Below are 25,797 nucleotides of genomic sequence, written 5' to 3' on the forward strand. Positions count from 1 at the left end.
ACCCTAAGAAGCAAAAAGCATATTGTGACCCCAAACAAAACAAAATAACAAATGATAGAAGAAACGTTAACTCTAGTTTCTCAGTGAGAAAGTGGAGATGGGCGCTCTGCAGACCATGGGCTTTCCTACGGACAGTCCCTGCTCTGTTCTCGAATATTTCCCTGAGATCTAGGGTTCTTCACAGAAAAATGGTGCTGCTGTGCTCCCCAGGGCATCGTGGGACAGCTATGCAGTCGCTCCTCCAGGCACAAAATTAATGTGCAGATTGAGCTTAATTTGAACATCTCTGACTGAATTAAGATTGCTTTTGTGTCTTTTTTATTTGTTCGCCTAATTCAAAAATGGAATTGGGCATTAGCAAATTATCTTTCAGAGATTCTTTTAAGGAAAAAAGTATAAGAATATGAAATCATGTCTCAAAAACCTACAAGGAAATCTTTTCTCAGAGATTGTCCTCAGTAATAATATGTACAAAAATCATCTTTAATCAGGCTGCCACGAGTAAACTCAGTTCCTTTTTAATATTATAAGGGCCTTGTTAATTCTTGAATTCTACTGTATTTAGTTATAATCTCTAGGATTTTTTAACTCATGTAATTCTGCTGCTTGTCTTTTTAGGAAATGGCCACATATAGATAGCTATGCCTCCTGAAAGTGTGGGTGACTGTATATAACTTTTCCATTTCTTTTTTCTGTTGGTGTTGCTATGAGTGTGCCTGACTTGATTCTAACAATGTTCCCTGCCCACCCTTTCTCTTCTGTTGTCAATTATCTTCTTTGGGAGGAGCCTCCAGATGGAACAAGCCGGTTAGAGTTGTGTGCAAAGTGTATGCAGATCAAGTATGAGTGATGGCCTCGGGAGCTCTGTCAGTCAGGATCAGGCTGGCCTGCACATCAGAGAAAAACCCATACTAACACCCACTTAAACAAGACAGATGTTTTGTTTTTTTATGTGCTTCTCACATAAAATACATGTGGAAGTAAGGCATTTAGGGCTGGCAAGGGGTGTTGGCAGATTTTAGGTTTTTTTTTTTTTTGAGACAGAGTCTTGCTCTGTCTCCCAGGCTGGAGTGCAGTGGCACGATCTCAGCTCACTACAACCTCCGCCTCCCGGGTTCAAGTGATTCTCTTGCCTCAGCCTCTTGAGTAGCTGGGATTATAGGTGTATGCCACCACGCTCAGCTGATTTTTTTACTTTCAGTAGAGATGGGGTTTCACTATGTTGGCCAGGCTGGTGTCGAACTCCCGGATCTTGTGATGTGCCCACCTTGGCCTCCCAAAGTGCTGGGATTACAGGCATAAGTCACTGTTCCCAGCCTTTTTTGTCTGTTTGTTTATTTGTTTTTTGACTGAGTCTCACTCTATTGCCCAGGCTGGAGTGTAATCGCACGTTCTCAGCTCACTGCAAACTCTGCCTCCCAGATTCAAGCGATTCTCCTGCCTCAGCCTCCCGAGTAGCTGGGATTACAGGCACGCCACCATGCCTGGCTAATTTTTGTATTTTTAGTAGAGACAGGGTTTCACCATATTGACTGGGCTGGTCTTGAACACCTGACCTCAGGTGATCCGCCCACTTTGGCCTCCCAAAGTGCTCAGATTATAGGCGTGAGCCATCGTGCCTGATCAGATTTTATATTTTTTAAATGGCTGTAACAAGATCTTCTGCTTTTCCTGAACTATGATCTTGCCATTCTCTGTCCTCCCTTTTCCCAGAAGTGAGTGTGAGACTTCATCCTTGAACCTGTCTTTGGAGAGCAGATCACAAAGGGCTTTATGTGGCAGCTAGATTCCGAGATCAGAAACAAGCCGATGTTGTAAGGCATCTGACGAAGTCCAGGCCACACTGGGAAGCCAAGTGTTCTGAGTTAGAGCAGCAGTTGAGATCCCAGCCATATAATAAGCATTAACCTCTGCATATGTGAGTGAGGAAGTCTTCAAATGACTCCAGCCCCATATGAGAAGCGCTGAGCAAGAGCTCCCTAGACAACACTTGGAATCATGAAAGAGAATTATAGTAAATTATTGCTATTGTTTTATGCCAGTGCATTTTAGGTGGTTTGTTAATCAGAAATATAAGATTGGAATAGGGGCTCAAGAAATTTATTAGTGACCCAGGCTCCTTCCAGCTGTCTTCTTTGTTATCTCTGGTGTGCAACTTTCATCTTCATGTTTTAAGATGCTTCTGGTGCTCCAGCCACCACATCTGCATTCCAGGCAGCAGAATGGGATTATGAAAGAAGAAAAGTGTACTTCCTCCCTCTTAGGGAAACTTCTGAAAGTCCTATACAACATTTCTAGAATTTAGTGGCCAGGATTTAGTCACATGGTCACTCAGGAGCAGGGGATGCTGAAAAATGGATCTTTTATTTTGGACCATAATGTACCCGACTACACACTGAGCTGTTTGAGGAGGAAAAGAAGCACAGCTATTGAATTAGTCAACTGTTAGTTTCTGCACTGAGGGCTTTCTCGGGAGCCAAGGGCATGAGCTTTAGTGCCCATAATCCAGCACTATTTTACCGCATTCTTGATATCTGCAAGTAATGGTTAGATGACTTTTATGTGCAGTTTTTATGGTAACTGGAATTTCAGTCTTCTCATTCTGGTATTTCTGGGTTGGTATGGTAATTAAAAAGCAATGCCTGATAACGCTCCTCGAAACTTCCTATGAAAATAGCCACAAATGACCGCAAAAATGCTAGCACAAAAGCTATAAACCAAGGAGGAAACAGAGTTGAATCTATGTAGACTGCATTTTTACTGAAACATGGTTGGGGTTAGATTTTGAAAAGCACTCTATGGCTTTATATCCTCCACTCACTGACCCAGAATATTACGGCGCAAGAAAACGGTGACTGAGGTCAATGTTCACATTTAAACGTGGGACTCTGAGTCCTCTCCAGTCAATGAATCAGGTAACTGCCTTTTATTTGCAAGACAATTATCTGCTGAACCAGCATATTTATATTATGTTCCCTAGGTCTCCCGTCCGCCCCCCATGACTTTTTCCCTCTGACATCCATTGAGAGGCCCATGTCCAGAGTATAACGTCCAGGATTCAATGTGGCTGGCATAATAAGGGAGAGGACAGGGCTGGGTGCAGTGGTTCACGCTTGTAATCCCAGCACTCTGGGAGGCCAAGGCGGGTGGATCACAAGGTCAGGAGTTAGAGACCAGCCTGGCCAATATGGTGAAACCCCATCTCTACTAAAAATACAAAAATTAGCCAAGCCTGGTGATGGGTGCCTGTAGTCCCAGCTAGTCAGGAGGCTGAGGCAGGAGAATGGCGTGAACCCAGGAGGTGGAGGTTGCAGTGAGCTGAGATTGCGCCACTGTGTTCCAGCCTGGGCAACAGAGCAAGACTCCGTCTCAGGAAAACAACAACAACAACAACAACAACAACAAAAAAAAAAAAAAAGAAAAAGAGAGAGGACGGGTCATGAGGAGGTGCATTCTGGGATGTCTCATTACTTTAGGAAAGGCCCTTATAGGCAGAGCTGAGAACAGGAAGAGAGGCCAGACCAGAAAGAGCTGAGATGGATGGTGGGTGGTGGGCATGGCTCTTTATGAACAACTCTTTGCTAAAAACTCAGAATGCATCTGGAAGAGTCCCCTAGATTAATGCCCAGAGGCTCTACTGCAGGACGAGAAGCTGGGCTTACTAACCTTCTCTCTAGGTCTAGACCAATAGAGGAAAGTATCTAGTCCCCTAGTGCTCAGGAAGGTGATAAAGGACCCCCTCAACTTCCCCAACTCAGTGTGCAGAGAGGCAGAGAGAGCTCATCTTATTCAGAGAGCAGTAAACAAAATTTCCCTAAACTTAATCAGATGGAAAAAATCTACAAACAAAAACCTTACCCAACTGATATCAATATTTATTTATTTCTTAAAGGATAAAGATGAAGAAAAAGAAGCCTTATGAGTACTTCTCAAGGCCATTAAAGATTCTGTGTAATCCGTTGCCATCCCACAAGTACACCTACAGGCCTGTGTGATGAGAACTGATGTTCAGCATGAGAACTCACAGACACTGCAAGATTTTCAATCATCAAATATTCAATTATGTTCTCTGTGTTCTGTTTACTAAAGCAGGGAAGCAGACATATAAAAAATGGTTTTCCATAATGGGAATTGGTTTTAGTTTCACAGACACTGTACTCTCCTGGTTGTATTTGTTTGCTAGTGTAATTTAAGCCCTTACCAGCCAGCATCTAAGATGATGTAGAAAATATTGAACATTTGCTTTTAGATGATCTGAAAGCAGAATAACATAAAATGAGTATTTTATTTTTAACCACTCACTCTACAGTATCTGCTTCCAGCCTTACAATCATCCATCCATCCATCCACTTATTGTTATTGTGTACACTAGCTTTTAACATAGATCAATAGAAATTAACTGTGATAGAATTTACTGCATTACGATTCACTTTATGTGTAACATTCAAACATTTCTACTTAACGATGATAAGAAGGGTGATGAAGTAGATACTTACCATTTGCTAGCTATTGTCCTAGATGGTTTGCATGTTTATGTGCTTTTAATCCCAACGGAACTATGAAGTAGGTATTATTAATTGCCCTCATTTGATAAGTAAGGAGAATTGAAGTTACTGAAACAAAGCCCTACAGTTAAGAAGGGGGTGGAACTGGGACTTGAACACAGGACTGTGACTTTAAGGACTACTGCCTTTTCTACATACTAGCTATAATCCTTCAGTTTTGAAAATTTTTAGTTAATAATTACAGTTAGTGTGCATATTATACTTTATGTTTTGTAAAGGATATATCGTCTGCCTCTACTTCTCTCACCATCCCCAGGAGTATGTGTTAGTAGTCTTGGCCTCATGCATAGGTATCTTCATGTCAAATCTGGTGTTCTTTCCACTGTGGGAAATCATAGCAAATGCTGTTAGAGCTCACCCTGTCCATTCAAGTCTTACCATTTCATCGTAGACCAGCTGAAGTCAAACGCCAATCTCATATCCCATTCACTGAAGGCTTTTCCTGGCTGCTGGAGCCAATCTACCTACATGCTCAGCAGACCTAAATTGCCAGGTTATTAGTATTATTTTTTGAAACGGAGTCTCACTTTGTCACCAGGCTGGAGTGCAGTGGCGTGATCTCGGCTCCTGCAACCTCCACCTCTCAGTTCAAGCAATTCTCTTGCCTCAGCTTCCCGAGTAGCTGGGACTACAGGCGCGCACCACCACGCCCAGCTAATTTTTGTATTTTTAGTAGAGACGGGGTTTCACCATGTTGGCCAGGATGGTCTCCATCTCTTGACCTCGTGATCCGCCCACCTTGGCCTCCCAAAGTGCTGGGATTACGGGCATGAGGCACTCTGCCCGGCCAAATTGCCAGGTTATTAACACCCTCCTGTTTTCCTCTACGGCACCCCTCGACCAATCACTAATGGCTATTGGTGTATACATACCCTAGCTCCCTCACCCTGGGTGGGATAATTCTGACTGTGTGTTCTTCACCCAGGTTTTTCTCCCTAGCAGCATTACGATCCAATTGCTCAACTATCGCAAGGACAGAAAACCAAACACCGCATGTTCTCACTCATAGGCAGGAATTGAACAATGAGAACACTTGGACACAGGGTGGGGAACATCACACACCGGGGCCTGTCATGGGGTCGGGGAGCGGGGAGGGATAGCATTAGGAGATATGCCTAATGTAAATGACGAGTTAATGGGTGCAGCACACCACCATGTCACATGTATACATATGTAACAAACCTCCACCTTGTGCACATGTACCCTAGAACTTAAAGTATAATACAAAAAAGTAAAAATAAAAAAAAGATCCAATTGCTCACAGGCGTAACCCACTTGATGACACATCCTTTATTATCTGTCTTCTCCTCCCCGTCTCAGGTCCTCATGCCCCTACTTTGTTTTCCTTCACCTATCAAATAAATTACTTGCACTCAAATTCTTTGTGTCAAGCTCTGCTTATGGAATAATCCAAACAAAGATGACTGTATTGTGTGACGGTCCTTATATGCTTTACCTGATACTTCAGGGCTCTGTTATTTTCTCTGTTTTCTCCCGAACCACACTGAAAGCAGTATGAATATACAGCTTTTCCTTCATGATCCCTAGGATCTTGTGTGTTTTGGATTCCAGTGGGCTGTTCATGAGATTGGCCAGCCCATTCCATGGTCTACTGTGAGAGACCTCTGGGGCCAGGGCTGCACTCATGATTCAAAGCTACTATGGATTTTGGTGTACTCATGTGGCCCTTACCAATGAATCATTCATTCTGACTCTGAATTGCATGCTCTCTTGAGATACTTGACTGTCTCTTTGAGTGTAGGTTTGGTCACCCATTCAAAGTGGTGGCTGTCTTGAAAGCAGCAGCTGTCTCACCTTGATTTCTCCTGGCGCTGCTTGCTTTGCAGGTACTTCTCATATGCTTGTGTTTTGAAGTATATATACTGTTTTCGATTTGTAAATTATTCTATACATGCAATGTGTTTCCCTTTAATATCTATGTCACAGCTGGAATAGTTGTTTACTTATTACATTAAAAAAAGTTAGGTTGAATTTCTTTTTTTTTTCTTTTTTTAATTATTATACTTTAAGTTCTAGGGTACATGTGCATAATGTGCAGGTTTGTTACATATGTATACTTGTGCCATGTTGGTGTGCTGCACCCATCAACTCGTCAGCACCCATCAACTCGTCATTTACATCAGGTATGACTCCCAATGCAATCCCTCCCCCCCACCCATAATAGGCCCCGGTGTGTGATGTTCCCCTTCCTGAGTCCAAGTGATCTCATTGTTCAGTTCCCACCTATGAGTGAGAACATGTGGTGTTTGGTTTTCTGTTCTTGCAATAGTTTGCTGAGAATGATGGTTTCCAGCTGCATCCATGTCCCTACAAAGGACACAAACTCATCCTATTTTATGGCTGCATAGTATTTCATGGTGTATATGTGCCACATTTTCTTAATCCAGTCTGTCACTGATGGACATTTGGGTTGATTCCAAGTCTTTGCTATTGTGAATAGTGCTGCAATGAACATACGTGTGCATGTGTCTTTATAGCAGCATGATTTATAATCCTTTGGGTATATACCCAGTAATGGGATGGCTGGGTCATATGGTACTTCTAGTTCTAGATCCTTGAGGAATCGCCATACTGTTTTCCATAGTGGTTGAACTAGTTTACAATCCCACCAACAGTGTAAAAGTGTTCCTATTTCTCCACATCCTCTCTAGCACCTGTTGTTTCCTGACTTTTGAATGATTGCCATTCTAACTGGTGTGAGGTATCTCATTGTAGTTTTGATTTGCATTTCTCTGATGGCGAGTGATGATGAGCATTTTTTCGTGTGTCTGTAGGCTGTATGCATGTCTTCTTTTGAGAAATGCCTGTTCATATCCTTTGCCCACTTTTTGATGGGGTTTTTTGTTTTTTTCTTGTAAATTTGTTTGAGTTCTTTGTAGGTTCTGGATATTAGCCCTTTGTCAGATGGGTAGATTGCAAAAATTTTCTCCCATTCTGTAGGTTGCCTGTTCACTCTGATGGTAGTTTCTTTTGCTGTGCAGAAGCTCTTTAGTTTAATTAGATCCCATTTGTCAATTTTGGCTTTTGTTGCTGTTGCTTTTGGTGTTTTAGACATGAAGCCCTTGCCCATGCCTATGTCCTGAATGGTATTACCTAGGTTTTCTTCTAGGGTTTTTATGGTATTAGGTCTAACATTTAAGTCTCTAATCCATCTTGAATTAATTTTCGTATAAGAAGTAAGGAAAAGATCCAGTTTCAGCTTTCTACTTATGGCTAGCCAGTTTTCCCAGCACCATTTATTAAATAGGGAATCCTTTCCCCATTTCTTGTTTTTGTCAGGTTTATCAAAGATCAGATGACTGATCTTATTATTCTACACATGCAATGTGTTTCCCTTTAATATCTATGTCACAGCTGGAATAGTTGTTTATTTATTACATTAAAAAAAGTTAGGTTGAATTTCTTTAATTCCAACTTTGTGTTAGAACTAAATTTAGATCGAAGTTTATCTTGGCACTACTTAGGGAAAAAGAGGGCCTGTTAAGTTACCATTGACATAAACTAGCTTATATAGGAAAGATTGATCTACTTAAGAGAAGCTTTTCTTTTATTGCTTAAGCTACTATTGCACATTTACAAGGTGAGCAGATCAGAGACTTACACTTTGTTACAGTAACTACAAGTCATTCTTTTCTATCTCTAACCCAGAACTTTTACCAGGTGACATTGGTGTTTGAATGAATGAACACAGGAGGATTCATTCACTGGCTGGGGTGTATGAAACGTCTCCGCAGTCCCTTCGGTGTCACCCTGGGCTGCCCTACTGGAATCTGGACTGTGTCTTGTCATTTTATCTGTGTGTTCTCAGAGAAGAAGGGAGTACTGGTTAAGCATGAAACTTCCCATCACACCCATGGGTGGTGTAATAGACACTTTCTGGGTGACTGCCCAGCTCACAGTAATTCAACCTGCCCTGACCCACAGACATGGACTCCCAGCGGCTGTGTCTGGTCCAGTATGACCTTATTTTCTCGGCAGTGGCTAAATTTGTTCAGTGGTATCCTATGAATGTAAACTGGGCCACTTACATCTCTCTCCTGGGAATTTTGGAATTTTGAACTAAAAACACTGGACCAGGGAGTCATAAAGATTGAGGGGCGTTAATTCTAACATTCCAGAGGAGTAGTTCTCAATCCCTGGCTATGCACTAAAATCAGCTGGAAAGCTTTTAAAATATACTTATTCAAGGGCCCTACCCCTTGAGATTCTGATGTAATTTGTCTGAGTGGAGCCAGTGCATTACTTTTTATTTTTTACAGTTACCTGTGTGATTCTATTATGTAATCAAGGTTGAAAATCAATGCTCTACAGGAAATTACCCTTCAAACCCCTGGAGCTTTACGAACTCCTTCCCATGTCCTTCCAATAAATTCATTCTCCCCCTTTCCCCTCTCATATCTCTCTGAATCTAGCCAGAGTTTGTATTTATTCCTTATTACTAGAAGAATCTTAATACTGATGATGTTGGTGTCAGGATTATCATCTTCGGAGTTCCTTGTGTTTATGGAAGCATGCTGATTAGCCACATGAATCTCCATTTTGTTATTTTGCATCTTAGTTTTTAAAAATTGCTATTTGGGCCAGGCATGGTGGCTCATGCCTGTAATCCCAGCAGTTTGGGAAGCTGAGGCAGGCAGATCACTTGAGGTAAGGAGTTTGAGACCAGCCTGGCCAACATGGTGAAACCCTGTCTTTACTAAAAATAAAAAAAATTAGCCAGGCATGGTGGCATGTGTCTGTAATCCCAGCTGCTTGGGAGGCTGAGGTGGGAGAATCATCTGAACCTGGGAGGTGGAGGTTGCAGTGAGCCAAGATTGAGCCACTGTACTCCAGCCTGGGGAACACAGCAAGACTCTGTCTCAAAATAAATACAATACAATACAATTGGTATTTGGGGTTTTCTAATATTTTCCTTTTCCTTTTTTAAAAGAATTCATCAAGACATTTAATAGATGATAGTGCAAACTATAATTTCATTTGAATACAAATATATGCACATGTTTCTAACAAGTTATCTAGCAGTTACTACAAACAGCTCCAAGGACCTTAGAATTATATTTTAAAACTCTGTGGCTGCAATTTAATTCTAACAATCTTACTTGCTCTCAAGAGAATATCGTCAATTTCAAATAAGAATCACAAACTCCAAAAGACCAGTGGAGCGGGAATGAGGAGTGGGCAAGAGAAGTATACACAGGGTTGAAGAGAAATACAGCTCTTTAGGAAACCAAAATCAGATGCATTATTACAGCTAAGGGCAAGGAAAGGTCTATGACTTTTAAAAAATGGCTTTTCTTCCAGTACCATACAAGTCTTACAGAGAAAAGTGGGACAAGTCGACTGACTTAAAAGGACAGAGATTACATTTTCAGACACCTTCATCTGCAAACAAGTGGCCCTTTCCATTGAGGATTCAGCAGCGAAGTTATTATATCTAGCCCAGAAGCTAAATGTTGAATTTGCAAGTACAGTTTATTTTATAGAATTCAACATCATAAACAGCAGGCGCCTGCTGCTTTGCTTACTGCCCCCAGCCCCGGCCAATTTTCCCCTCCCCCGTGCAGACTCTGTAGGGGGAGCAGTGATGCAGCCCTACTGCTTTGAAGTGAGACTAGTTCTTCTAATTCCGCTATGAGCTCATTCTTGTCAAACTCTTCCAGACCCTACAGGTCTTGAAATTGTTAAAATCTCCTCTGCAAGTTCTTGCTGGTCAGCAACGTCCTGCATTAACTCTTCGACTTGACCCCATGTCCTTGTAGCAGGCAGTCCTCACAGGTTTGGCAGCATAGCCCATGTTTACGAGCTCTTCTGTGTTGGGGCTGGTGTTGGAGTTGTCCGGGGCCTCCTGCTGGGGCTTGATGGTTAGCGATGTGCTGTCGATTGGCATCAGGTGCTTCTCATACCTCTTCTTGAGCCTTGGGTGCCAGGAAGGCTGCACTTTGTGTTTCTTTGCTACTGTCAGCTCCTGCTCAATCTTCTCCAGGAACTCAGGCTTCTGGTTTCCCATCTCTTCTGTGTCCTGCAGCTGCTGGATGGCCTCCTGGGGGTCAGGCTGGCCCTGTAAGTCTTACTCCCTCCTACCCCAAACGGCTTCCTGGATACCTGAACACTGATTTGGTTGCTGTTCCAGTGTCTGCTTCCAGCCCCCTCCAATATTTTTTAAAGAATATTTCATTTCTTTAAGGTTTTCAGGGACTCAGTCTCTTCCTTTGTTTTTGCTTCATATTTTTATGCCTGCGTAATTCTTGTCCTACTGGCTAGATTGTAGTTTTTGGGAGTGAGCAGTAAGAATGGAATGCCTTGAAGTTGCATTGGGTGAGCTGGAGTTTAAATTTATTTTCTTTACTCTGTAAGGCCCCAATTTGTGTGTGTGTGTATTTTAGTAAGAATGCAGTGCCAGTGCCTTTATATACTGTAAAATGTCTCATTTACCTGTGCCCCTTTTTGACTGTTTTTCCTTTTCCTTTTTTGCACCTATTTGCTCCACATGATTCCAAAGAGATGAGAAACAATTTATTTGAGCCTTTGTATTGCTTATTGTCAGTCTGAAAAACAATTGCCAATAAACTGTATTGATTCATATCATTAAACATGGACTCACACATACACACGCAATCAAATTTTAGTGTGACCAAATTGCAAAATATGTCTTCAGCATGGTTGCTTTGTCAGTGACCAGCTGAGCCTGCTGATACAGGACTCAGCATACGTATGCTCCTCGGCGGTACTGACCAGCTGGCATATGGCACCATGCTGGCACAGGGTCCTGTCAGTCAGCCCCACAGGCATGCCATTCACCCAGAATTAGAACCAAAGGGAAGATCTTTTCTTTGCAAACTGTTAGCAGAAGTGACCTTTCCCAATGGCTTAGGATAATTTTGCAAGTGTGAAGGAGAGCCATTTATTAGCATAAGTTATTCAATAGCCTTATTTAAGGCTAGAACCCAGTGATTTTTAACTGAAAATATTGGCTATGAATTGCTGGAAGGTGTAATAATATTATTCCTGTCTTGAAATTCCATTACACAGGATTGAGTCAAATAGCATCTGTAAGTCACCTGAATTTCTCTCCTGGCCAGCTGCACATTTGATTTTGAATCATTGTGCTGCCTTGGATCCAAGGAGAGGCCCACTGTTGTTTTCACTTCTAGCCCTTGTCGTCCTCTCTAGTTCTGTTTTAATGATGAGGGATGGTAAACTGGGCTGGGAATTAAGAGATGAATATTTGGATTATATTTCTACCACAAGGAGTTGCATGACCTGTGATTAGATAGGCTGGGATTTAATGGTAATTCACTGAAAAATTGCCATACCAGTTATCACCGTGTCACCCAAAGATGTCCAGCATTTAGGATGTATCATTCCTTTAATACTCACAACAAATGAAACAAAATACACTCAAGGCCAAATCCACATCTGGTTGGGAATCCTAGTATCCCTGTGGTGGGGGTAGGGTTAAACTGTTCCTAGCACATTTCTCTTTGGTTTCCTACTCTTGATTTCCTGCTTCTGTTAAATTCTTATTCCCTGTTTTCATCTCACCTCCTGGTCATTTTTTTTTTTCCTCCTATTTTTATCATTAACTCCATATATGGAAGACAACTTTGTCTTTAATTTTCCACCAATTTTCTTTTACCCAAGACAGTGTATCTTGCAGATTTTTACTGAAAGTCTGGCATAAAGTGTGTGTGTGTGTGTGTGTGTGTGGGTGGGTGGGTGGTGGTGCTAGAGGTTGAATTGTGTATTCTCCCAACCCCAAATTCATGTTTTGATGTTTTAATCTTCAGTACCCCAGAATGAGACTGCATTTAGAGATAAAGTGTCTTTAAAGAGGTAATTAAAGTTAAATGAAATAATTGATATGGGCCCTAATTCAATATGACATGTGTCCTTATAAGAAGAGGAGATTAGGACATGGACACACACAGAAAAAGAACATGTGGAGACCCAGGAAAAAGCCATCTCCAAGCCAAAGAGAGAGGTCCCAGAAGAAACTCACCTTGCCAACACCTTGATCTTAGGCTTCTGGCCTCCAGATTTGTGGTGTTTAAGTCGCTCAGTCTGTGGTAATCTGTTATGGCAGCTCTAGCTGACTAATACAGCAGGGTGATCTCAGAATAGAACACTGCATGGGAAACAATTTAACATTGAAGAGTAGCCATCTTTATTTTAAAGATCTTTTGGCTTCTGTCACCAATGAAAATTTCTCATGGTCAGTTTTTCTTTTTAAGATCTGGTCTTTTTTTTTTTTTTTTTTTTTCATGTTTTCAGTGTTTTTCTTTTCCTCACTCCTTATGTCTTCCCCATTCTACCTCTAAGGAGGAAGAACTCTAAAATATGTCAAGGAGGAATGGGATTTTTTGGGAAACTCATAGCTAGATGGGGGAAACGGAGGAGTTCAGACACATGCTTGGGGGTCAGACAGGACTGGCAGTTCACATCCTGGCTCTACTACCTCCCAGCTGTGGATTTGGGATAGATTACTGAACCTTTCCATTCATCTGCTCCTTATCCATAAGTTGTTGTGTTGGCACCTACCTGACCATAAAACAGTGCATATAGATCACTTAGCAGAGTGCTGAGCTCAACAAATACAAACTGCTATCATTAAGTCACCATCCCACCAAGGGGTACATTCATGGGTGGAGGAAAAGGCTGATAAGTCGATGAAGGTGCCCAACCAGCCCATGAGTAAATACGAACCATGATCACATTTCCTTCAGTATACCAATGGGGAAGGCAGACCCTTCTCTTTGAATGAATGCCATCTTTCTCTCCCTTTTTTAAATGAGGTCTGCTCTCTTCACTTCTTGGTATGCCTCCTATTCAGGTGCCATCAGGTTCTTTGAGGGCCTGGTAGCACCAAGGTGGGCCAAGACAAAGGAGCCACTGAATGAATGTCTTAAGTTTGCCTACAGAACAGATCAAGATGTCCTTTTGCCTCACAGATGCTCCACCCAGCTTACAAAGTAGAAGAAGAGAAAGGAGTTTGGGGCAGATATTTTAGTTAATAATAAATAATGTTTGTGTGTATATGCATGCATATTTTAGGTGACCTGGTGTGGTTGTAAACAATAGGATAAGATTCAAGAATACAGAAATCTGACCCTTGTCACTTTTACCATAACCAAAGTAAATCCTTTGTTGTTATTTGGGCATAAGTAGAAACAACTTATTCTAACTACACTGCTGGCATCAGCTCATTTCAAGACAGACCAGCCTGGATCATTGCAACCCCCATGGCTGGGTTCGCCTTATTTGTGTCTCAAGAATCGTGGGTAAAACTATCAAAAAGAAGCCAGCAGCCAGAGTCACCTCCCTTAAAGATGTGCAATCCAAGAAGATGACACCTCAATTACCTAGGGCAAGAGAATTCCCAAGTTACACCAGTCTGCGGCCATTAAGAGATGTAAGCTGTGCAACAATGTCGATCAATTCTGGCATTTAATCTTGATTTCATCTCCTTTGAAAGCTTTCCCTTTTATATGTAGTTAATAAAAGGCATTGAGGAGAAAATGCCATTCAGGCCTTGACTTTTTGCCTAATGTGAATCCTTACAATTTCTCACACAGAGCTTTAGGGGGTAGTTATTAATTACACACATTATAGATTATACAATCAATATGCCTGAATTCATCTAAATTATCCCATAATTTGATCACAGAGTAACTCAGTTAACAAGGCAGAAATAACTTTTAAATTAAGTCTAATTACCATCCTAACCACCAGATGTCAGTTTTTAAATGCAGGTCACAGATTAAAAGGCATTTTTTTTTTTTTTTTTTTTTTTTTTTTTTAACAATTGTAGGGGAGGGAATGGTGCCTGGTGAAGGAAGTTCAGCAGTCATGGTACATGACTTCCTGGGGAGTATGCTGAGGAATTACGGCAGAGTGGCAGGGCCTTCATTTTGGTTCGAACAACACAGACTAGAGGATGGAGTTTGTGTACTTCATATAATAGTCATACTCTGGGGTGACACTGACTGGTGTATGCCTGGGCCCCAGAAACCGTTATAAGAGTTCCTAATATGTGCTGGGTTGAACTGAATATCCCGTGGAAGTGCTGCTTTACAGGTGACAGAAGTGGAGGCGCAGTGTCTGTATAGGTCAGCAAGGTTTCCCCTGCCTCTCTCTATCTCTTTCTCTCAGCAGTATGATCACACACAGAATGGCAAGCAACCCCGGGACTTTCTCACTTTCCAACAGAGTCCCTCAATCCAATTACACAACACAATTCTAAAAGCTGACTCTGCTATTATTTCTCAAATATGTCCAGATATTAACATTTCAGTGGCTAACGAGCAGTGCTATCTTTTTCTTTTTCTTTTTGAAACAGGGACTTACTCTGTCACCTAGGCTGGAGTACAGTGGCACAGGAACATGGTTTCCTGCAGCCTTGACCTCTCTGGGATCAAGCAATACTCCCGCCTTAGCCTCCTGAGTAGCTGGGACCACGGTCACACTACGCTGTCCAGCTAATTTTATGTAGAGATGGGGGTCTCACCTTGTTGTCCAGGCTGGTCTCGGAGTCCTGGGCAGCACGCATCATCCTCCCAAAGTGCTGGGATTACAAGCATGAGCCACCATGCCTGGCTTATCATTTTCACTGTCATAATTCTATCTGATAAGTAGATAACATACTCTGTGAAAGTGCTTCCTTCCCCACCCCCTCTATTGGATTGATACAGCTATCGTCATTGGCATGAAAAAAGATGTAGCCTTGCCATAAACATTTTATTTTGCTAAGTTGGCCCTCATGGATAAATGGATGTGTAGCCTGACTTTCAGGCTCGCTGGGATGTTTTGAAAAGCCACTGCATTTCAAAGATGCAGGGTAGTGTGGTGAACAAAAGCATTTGTAGTCTTTGAAGTTGCAGGGACCTGTGTTTTAGTCAAGATTTACTACTATGCCGGGCGCGGTGGCTCAAGCCTGTAATCCCAGCACTTTGGGAGGCCGAGATGGGCGGATCACGAGGTCAGGAGATCGAGACCATCCTGGCTAACACGGTGAAACCCCGTCTCTACTAAGAAATACAAAAAATAGCCGGGCGAGGTGGCAGCGCCTGTAGTCCCAGCTACTCGGGAGGCTGAGGCCGGAGAATGGCGTGAACCCGGGAGGCGGAGCTTGCAGTGAGCCGCGATCCGGCCACAGCACGCCAGGGGGGACAACCGACCGACCCAGAAAAAAAAAAAAAAAAAAAAAAAAAAGATTTACTACTAGTAGTACCATTAGTACTACTACTACTGATTATTATTATTTACCTTGGGCAATATGAGTTGAGGGTAACATGTAGATTATAACACCTCTTTCCTAGAGTTATTATGAAGATTATATGAAATATTGCCACTAAAGTGCTGCACTTGGTAAGTCACCTGTTGAAATGCTGTTCAGGGAACGCTGCTGAAACTCCCTTTACTTGTGAGATTTAAGAAAACTGGCTGAAATCAGTTGGAAGCAATATGGCCAACCCGAGTCTGTACAGAATGAGCTTGTTGATGTCACAGCCTGAATTTCCACCATGTTTTATACTAACTCCCGCTGAATTTGCACGTGATCCACGAGGTAGCATAAAGAGATAACTGCGCATGCCCGAGGACTTTCTAGACCTCTCCCTTCCTTCCACCATCACCTAGTAATCTCAGAGTACAGGCGTACGACCCCTGACACCTTTTCTAATAAAATGACTGCCTTAGAGCCAGCAAGGGGAGACGGATTTGAACTGCGCTCCTGTCTCCTTGTTAGTTGACCTACAATAAAAACTTTTGTTTTCTCAAAAACCCAGTGTCATGGTATTCATGTCTAGTGCATCAGGCAGCAAGCCCCTTTTGCTCGGTAATAACAGGAACTTGCAGCTATCACACCATCAAGCATCACCATCAACATCGTCCGCCATCACAATCAGTCTTGTCTTCTCAGTCCCATGAGCAAATTAAGTCAATTCCTGAATCACTCCTTCTTCATTTTGTTCCATCTTTTAAACCAGCAGCCCCCAAACTTTTGGGCACTAGGGACTGGCTTCATGGAAGACAATTTTTCCATGGATGGGGGGTGGGTTGTGGGGAAGGGATGGTTTGGAATGAAACTGTTCCCCCTGAGATTATCAGGCATTAGTTAGATTCTCATAAGGAGCAGGCAACGAAAATTCCTCACATGTGCAGTTCACGGTAGGGTTCGCGCGCCTAGGATCTAATGCAGCTGCTTATCTGACAGGAGGTGGAGCTCAAGTGATAACGCTGGCTGGCTCACCTAGCTGCCTCCTCATCCTGCTGTGATGACAGCCATGTTCCTCCACACAAGCGCAGATTCCTAACAGGGCCTGGGCCTGCTGCACAGAGGTTGGGGATCCCACTTGTATCTAAGACCATACAATGTTTGGCTTTCCACTTCTGAGTTACTTAGCATAATGGTCTCCAGCTCCATCCAGGTTGCTTGAATGCCATTGTTTCATTCCTTTTTATGGTTGAGTAGTATTCCATGGCATATACATACCACATTTTCTTTATCCACTCCTTGATTGATGGGCATTTGGGCTGCCTCCATATTTTTGCAATTGTGAATTGTGCTGCTATAATGTGCGTGTGCAAGTGTCTTTTTCATACAATGACTTCTTTTCCTCTGGGTAGACACCCAGCAGTGGAGTTGCTGGATCAAATGGTAGTTCTACTTTTAGTTCTTTAAGGAATCTCCATACTGTTTTCCATAGTGGTTGTACAAGTTTACATCCCTACCAGCCATGTAAAAGTGTTCCTTTTTCACCACATCCATGCCAACGTCTATTATTTTTTGATTAGGGCCATTTTTGTAGGAGTAAGGTGGTTTCGTATTGTGCTTTTGATTTGCATTTCCCTGATAATTAGTAATGTTGAGCATTTTTTCATAAGTTTGTTATCCATTTGTATTTATTCTTTGGATAATTGTCTATTCATGTCCTTAGCCCATTTTTTGATGGGATTATTTGTTTTTTTTTCTTGCTTATTTGTTTGAACTCCTTGTAGATTCTGGATATTAGTCCTTTGTCAGATAAATAGTTTGCAAATATTTTCTCCCACTCTGTCGGTTGTCTGTTTACTCTGCTGATTATTTCTTTTGCTGTGCAGAAACTTTTTAGTTTAATTCAGTTCCATCTATTTATCTTTGTTTTTGTTGCATTTGCTTTTGGGTTCTTGGACATGAAGTCTTTGCCTAAACCAATGTCCAGAAGATTTTTTCCAATGTTATCTTCTAGGATTTCCATAGTCTTAGGTCTTAGATTTAAGTCTTTGATCCATCTTGAGTTGACTTTTGTATGAGGTGAGAGATGAGGATCCAGTTTCATTCCTCTACATGTGGCTTGCCAATTATCACAGCTGCTGCCCTACTTTCTGACTTTTTCTTATATCTGCCTTTTCTCCCCGACAAAGGCTCTGGAAGGCAGCCTTCTATTTGTCTTTGTCAGCTCCTTACCTAGTAAAGTCTATATAATAGGAGATTATATATAATGATGAATAAAAACATGTGCAAATTGTTATGCATATTCATTTGACGATGTAGGTGCATATGGATTCACAGACAAAAATGTAAAGTTGGGAAAGATCTTTGAACCCATTGATTTCATCTTGTATTTAATAGATGGGGAAACTGAGACCCAAAAAAACAATAGACACTGAGAGAGTTTTACTGTATGTTCCTGTGGTCATATATATGTGTATGTGTGTGTGTGTATATATGTATATGTATATGTGTGTATATATGTGTGTGTATGTATACATATATATATTTGAGACAGGCTCTTACTGTGTTGCCCAGGCTGGAGTTCAGAGGTGTGGTCATGACTCACTGCAGCTTCAAACTCCTGGGCTCAAGCAGTCCTCCTGCCTGGGCTTCCCAGAGTTCTGGGATTACAGGCGTGAGCCACCACAGCCTGGCCTACCTGTTGTCAAATTTGTATCATGTTTAGCGAAAGTTTTAGGTTAATATAGACCTAAGTATGTAACATTTCTGCTGAAGCATGTTGGATTCTTTTTTTTTTTTTTGAGACAGAGTTTCTCTCTTGTTGCCCAGACTGGAGTGCAGTGGCGCAATCTTGGCTCACCACAACCTCTGCCTCCCGGGTTCAAGTAATTCTCCTGCCTCAGCCTCCTTAGTAGCTAGGATTCCAGGCATGCACCACCAGGGCCGGCTCATTTTTGTACTTTTAGTAGAGATGGAGTTTTGCCATGTTGGCCAGGTTGGTCTCGATTTCCTCGGGTGATCCGCCCGCCTAGGCCTCCCACAGTGTTCGGATTATAGGCGTGAGACACTGTGCCTGGCTTGGATTCTTTGTATGTGTACTGCTAGAAAGTATTCCCTTAAGAAGTTATTTTAGGGACTTTTAAAAGAAAAATCAGGAACAATTCAATGTACTGATGTTTGTTTTCTCAGACCAGACTACTATATTTATGTGTGCTCATTAGCATAGGAGATTTTAGCTGCCTACCCTCCCTCTATTATGTCCTTTTTAACATACCTGGATTTCATTCAGGTCTCTTCCCCTCCTTCATGCAGCCCATGGGGCTCAGAGGAAGCTGACCTCATTTGTCTGCAGGGACGGATCTTCTGATCTAAGACTCTAAGCCAATGAGTTTAATCTTAAGAGTCAGCCCATTCAAGAAAAGAGGTGTTTTAGTATTTTGAGCAATGAGTCAAGAGAAATTGTTGGGCTTTATGGGAAAGACCCTCCTCTCTCCTCTAGGATCTTTCTGGGAACCATGCTCTCTCCCTCCCACTGAATGTGAATGAGAACACTATGAGTACAGATTTGTACTGCAAACATCCTAAAGACACAGGAAGAGCCAGCCTAAAGATGAAACAACAATGTGGATAGCAGAACATGACAAGGAAAGAACACAGGCTTTTCTTGATATTTTTCTGCTGCCAGATTAGCAACAAAACTACCAATGGACTTCATTTTACATGCGACAGTAGGACTCTTTAACGTGTAAATCGGTTTCAGTGGGTTCTGTTGCTTGCCTAATATTCTAGCAGAAACACTTGTGGGTAGATATTTTCCTGCAAGTACAAAATGGTTCCCTGGCAGGCAACAAAATGTAGTATCAGCTGTAATATAAATTAAAACCCTTGCAAAACCCTCCAGAGAGTTCTGAACTATCCAAGTGCTTCAGAGTGTGGTTAGAGATTTTTAGAATAGTGACTCAAATATCACACCACAACTGCTAACAACCCCAAGGACCTGTTACTATCTGAATGCTGAAGCTTTATGGACAACAACTCAGAGCCAGTACTCGGTGGAACTGCAGGATTTATGTTATTAAAATTTTTTATAGATTTAGGGGATACAGGTGCATTTTATAAAATGGATATATTGTGTAGTGGCAAAATCTGAACTTTCGGTGTTACCATCACCCAAATAGTGTAAATTGTACCTTATATGTCATTTCTCACCCCTCATTCCCCTTCAACCCTCCCACTTTTTGGAGTCTCTGATGTCTATTCCACTTTGTATGTCCATGTGTACAAGTAGTTTACCTCCAACTTATAAATGAGAACATGAAGTATTTAACTGGTTTCCCTTGCAGTTCAATCCACATTGCTGCAAAAGAGAGGATTTCATTGTTTTTGATGGCTGAGTAGTGGAATTGGAGGATTTTGTAAATTAGATGTAGACTGGAAGATGAGGGCAAGGATGATGGAGAAGGAAGAGCTCTTGGCACACATCCTGAAAATAAAGCTCCTTAATGTCTTTAAATTTCTGACAAAACTCAGTTGTATTTAGCTCGGAAACTTCATTTATTTATTTATTTATTTATTGTGTTTGTCAATCGATATATCATATTCATACATACTTTGGGGGTACAAGTGATATTTTGATACATGTATCTAATATGTAATGAGCAAATCAGGGAAATGGGGACATTCATCATCTCAAACACTTATCTTTTTTTGTGTTGGGAACATTACAATTCTATTCTAGCTATTTTGAAAGATACAATAAATTATTGTTAACTATAATTTCCCCACGGTGCCATCAAATACTAGAACTTATTCTTTCTATTTAACTGTATTTTTGTACCCATTAGCCAACTTCACTTCATCCCCTACTCCCTTCCTTTCCCCCAGCCTCTGATAATAATCCTCTCTACCTCCATGAGATCCACTTAGTTTAGCTCCCACATAGGAGTGAGAACATGTGATATTTGTCTTTCTGTTCTTGGCTTATTTCACCTAGCGTAATGAGCTCCAGTTCTATCCATGTTGCTACAAATGACAGAATTTCATTCATTTTTATGATTGAATAGTATTACACTGTGTATGTATACCACATTTTCTTTTTTCATTTGTTTATTTTTATTTTTTATTTTACTTTAAGTTCTGGGATACTTGTGCAGAATGTGCAGTTTTGTTACATGGGTATACATGTGCCATGGTGGTTTGCTGCACCTATCAACCCATCATCTAGGTTTTAAGCTCCACATGCATTAAGTATTTGTCCTAATGCTCTCCCTCTCCTTGTCTCCCAACCCCCAGCAGGCCGCAGTGCATACTGTTCCCCTCCCTGTGTCCATGTGTTCAGCTCCCGCTTATGAGTTAGAACATGTGGGTACACCACATTTTCTTTATCCATTCATCTGTTGATGGACACTTAGCGTCATTCTGTATTATGGTTATTGTGAATAGTGCTGTAATAAACGTGAAAATGCAAATATATTTTTGATATACTGATTTTCTTCTTTTGAGACAGGGTCTCTCTCTGTTGCCCAGGCTGGAGTGCAGTGGTGTGATCATGGTTCACTGCAACCTCTGCTTCCCGGGCTCAATCAGTCCTCCTACGTCAGCCTCCTGAGTAGCTGGGACTACAAGCATGCACCACCATGCCTGGCTAATTTTTTGTCCTGGACTCAAGTGACCCGCCCGCCTTTGCCTCCCAAAGTGCTGAGATTACAGACATGAGCTACCATGCCCATCCCTGATACACAGATTTTTAAAAAGTATATACCCATCAGTGAGAGTGTTGGATTACATAGCAGTTCTATTTGTAGTTTTTTGAGGAAACTTCATACTATCTTCCATAATGGCTGTACTACTTTATATTCCCAAGATTATGAAATTGAATAATAATTATTATCAGATTTAGTATTATGCACTTATTCTGTGCCAAATACTGTATAAATATTTGTGCTTTCAATTGTCTGAACTGGCTTGATGTTATGCCTATTTGGTAGATGAGCAATCTAATGCTTAAAGAAATTAAGAAATATGGCAAAAATCCAAGTTATAGAGGACAGAGAAGGGAGCCACAGTTTTAATTCATGTCTTTTCGTTTTCAAAATTTGGGCTACTAGCCAATATGCGATGTCATCTTAAAACCATATTATCATTCTGCTCATTTATCCTTTAATTCAACTATACAATGAATATTCATAAAGTGCCAGGCACTGTTCTAGGCCCAGTAGAATGTTGTTGGTCTTGAGATTACATTCTAGTAGGGGAGGATAATCTCCGAAAAAAAATGTGAACCACATATATATGAACAAACATATGTATTTATATACATATAAGATGCATTTATAATGTGAGATATAATGACAAAAGCGAAAACTATTTTGGTGTGGTCTCCTTACAAAAATATTAACATCCGGAGTGACAAGCTGTACACCTAACGATGGGTGCATTTCCGCTATAGAACACCTCGACATGGTTGCTTTCTGTCAGATGTTGCAATCTTTAATGCTTGCCAGTAGGTGGCATCCATGCCTTATAAACATTAGAGACACAAATCTGGTAGGCACAGCTTACAATGAGACTTAAGTTCTTTGATTTTATAATGCTAGATCTTCCTATGCTATCTAATTATCTCTGTTGAATGGGTTGGGTATATGAAAGACTTAATCAGTACAATTTGAAATACAGGTAATGTGGCTGTGTAATTTTCAGTGACAATTTATATAACTTTTATTTTAAGGTAGTCCTAAAAGTGTACCACATTTTGTTGAAGCCTATGGATTGTATTTATATTCATGATGAACAATTGACTGAGTGATGAAAATAGGCTTAGGGAAGTGCAGCATTCTGCTAAATTATATGGTCAGAGCACAGTTAGAGTTGAGAATCTAATAAAGGTTTTTGAAGAGGAAAATGTGATTGAAAAATAAAACCTATTCCTAGAAATTGATATGCCTTTTAATCAAGCTTGCAAAGTTGTTCTGCTATTCTGCATGAAATCTTTGCTATTTTAAAGGAAGGAGAACATTACAGTATGCTGGATTTAGAAAAATGATACAAATATTTCGAGCTCTGATTAAAGATCTTTTGATAATATCTCTACCATGATCCTCGTCTTTAAAGTTAGGTTGTTGGGTTAAAATGTGTAAATTTGTAGTGTAGGGCCATTACTGTGTCTTTTCAAGTCACACTGTTTTTTTTTTTTTTTTTTTTTTTGCAGTAAGGAGTTGAGATGTAGTGTTGGATGAAACCTGAGGTTTTAAGGTGAACATCATTTTAAAGGGTATGTCTATATCTTGCATCATTTACTAAAGGTGAAGCCACTGGGCCCTCACTTTTTTTTTTTTTAACTTGCTAATACGTTTGCTAATCCATTGCACTACTGTACTTGCTGAGAATGTTATTTGCTTTCTGTCAGATTTACCTTCTGCATTGCAGGGTAACATCTTATTTTAAAAATCTCAGATCCCTTTTAGTTGCAGTGTTGAACAGCTGTCAGCCAATAGGTATTTACAAAAGGTATTCCACTGGTGTCTGCAGCAGCCAATGAATTTATGACTCAGTTGCTTTTAAGCTAAAGGCTTGAGAAGTCTAGTGCTTTCTGTTTTCCTACATCTAATTTGGGAAAAGCTGTATTTTGAAAAATTGTCAGAAATAAGTAAAGGAAATGCCAGCTTCATTTGAGTTTGAACTGCTGGGCTAGCATTTTGCTATTAAATTACTCTGAAGTTAATGTGGATACATTTCTTATTTACTTTCTTTGTCTCTCTGGGCGTGTGCCTATTAGGCCAGGTAAATATAAAATGGCAGTCATCTTGAGTTAAATTTCATTTATGAACTTAAAACCTCCTCTTTTTCTGTTTTCTTGGAGCAGAGTATTAGGAAATTTTCAGTCCCCAAAAGGATGCTAAATCTCTCAGATCCTTTCTAGGATGTTCAGCAACTCATTTCTCTATCGCTGATTCTTTCTTAAATTGGATTTAATCCAACTGTTCAGCGTGCTAAATTCTTTTAAGCAAAATCATGTCCAGTGCTTTCTTCTTCTATCCTAACTATGCCACAGAGATAAAAAGAAGTCTAGAATTTTTACCTCATATATACTTTTTGTAGCCCAGCATTAGGTTTTCTTTTTCTGAGAAATCAAAGAAAAATGAAGTAACCAATCAACTAAGAATAACAACCTGATTTTAGCTGAGATGAGAGGAACTAAAATTGGTAAATTTATCTATAGCAAAACAAAATCTTTCTCTGATTTTGGTTTAGTGGTGTTACTGAAGATTTTAACCTAATGATACTTTGGTAAGAAATCTTTTAGAGCATGAAAACTGTCAGCTTAGAATTCTTTGCTTAAAAAAGAAACTATCATCAGAGTGAACAGGCAACCTACAGAATGGGGGAAAATTTTTGCAAACTACTCATCTGAAAAAAGTTTAATATCTAGAATTTACAAGGAATTTAAGCAAATTTACTAGAAAAAAAAAAAAAAAACCAAAAACCAAACAACGCCATCAAAAAGTGGGCAAAGGATATGAAGACACACTTCTCAAAAGAAGTCATTTGTGCAGCCAACAAACATATAAAAGAAGGCTCAACATCACTGATCATCAGAGAAATGCAAATCAAAACTACAATGAGATACTATCTCATGCCAGTCCAGAATGGCGATTATTAAAAAGTCAGAAAACAACAGATGCAGGAGAGGCTGTGGAGAAATAGGAACACTTTTATACCGTTGGTGAGAATGTAAATTAGTTCAACCATTATGGAAGACAGTGTGGTGATTCCTCAAGGATCTGGAACCAGAAATACCATTTGACTCAGCAATCCCATTACTGGGTATATACCCAAAAGATTATAAATCATTCTACTATAAAGATACATGCACATGTATGTTATTGCAGCACTATTTACAATAGCAAAGACATGTAACCAACTCAAATGCCCATCAGTGATAGACTGGATAAAGAAAATGTGGTACATATACACCATGGAATACTATGCTGTCATAATAAGGAATGAGATCATGTCCTTTGCAGGGACGTGGATGAAGCTGGAAGCCATCATCCTTAGCAAACTAACACAGGAACAGAAAACCAAACACCATATGTTCTCACTTATAAGTGGGAGCTGAACAATGTGAACACATGGAAACAGAGAGGGGAACAACACACACAAGGGCCTGTTGGGGGTGGGGGGTGAGAGGTGAGGGGAGGGAACTAGAGAACAGGTCAATAGGTGCAGCAAACCACCATGGCACTCATATACCTATGTAACAAACCTGCACATTCTGCAAATGCATCCCATTTTTTTTTTTAGAAGAAAAAAAGAATTATTTGCTTAAGCCAATTCACTGCTGAGCACAGAACTCGATCTGTAGGAGTCAGGGACAGAGTTCCTCCAAAAAGTCTGGGTCAGGTGCATAGTCATGCCATCTTGCCTTCATTTTAGGGACTAGGCACAACGCTATATCTATTTCTTTGAATTTTTTTTCCTTTCACTTTGTGTTTTTGTTGGAGTACTGGTTGATAAGTTTCTCTACAATTCTTGTTAGTTTTCTGTTCATATATGTCTGCAGAACATTTAAAAAAATAAATACTTCATTCTTCTCTGCAAACAAAATGGGTCAGGGTGGGGTTTTCGATAGAGGAGAATCTGAGAGATTAACAGTAAGTCACTTGTATAATATGACATTTGAACAGAGTGACAGCTAGCAGGTGTAGTTCCTCCTCCCTGCCTTTACTAAGTGAATCTTTCTTGGAATGGTAAAATGGAGAAAAAAAATCAACATTGTTTACAGCTTGGAAAAAAACCTTTCACAAAACCTTTGAAAAGTGGGGACCTAGTGCAGCTTTCTGAAGCCTCTGAGAAAAAACAGCATGGCTCACTGCTTCTAAATTAGATCACAAATTTTCTGGCTGATGGCAGCATCTTAGTGCACAACCTGAAGGCAAAGATCTGAACAAATTACATTTTAATATCTTAGGTTCATTTATCTCTGCTGAGATCACATAG

The 25,797-nt window shown here is 40.7% G+C and overlaps 1 long non-coding RNA gene across 1 annotated transcript; it reads left to right on the forward strand.

Moving 5' to 3' along the window:
• Window positions 1-1,557: 1,557 nt before the first annotated feature.
• LOC103882174 lies at window positions 1,558-4,766 on the forward strand. Its single transcript, XR_002520470.1, has 2 exons — window positions 1,558-2,915; window positions 3,893-4,766. It is a non-coding gene; the product is annotated as an uncharacterized LOC103882174 (long non-coding RNA).
• The last annotated feature ends 21,031 nt before the right edge of the window (window positions 4,767-25,797 follow it).

This window comes from Papio anubis, chromosome 2 (assembly GCF_008728515.1).
Source record: "Papio anubis isolate 15944 chromosome 2, Panubis1.0, whole genome shotgun sequence".
Lineage (NCBI taxonomy): Eukaryota > Metazoa > Chordata > Mammalia > Primates > Cercopithecidae > Papio > Papio anubis.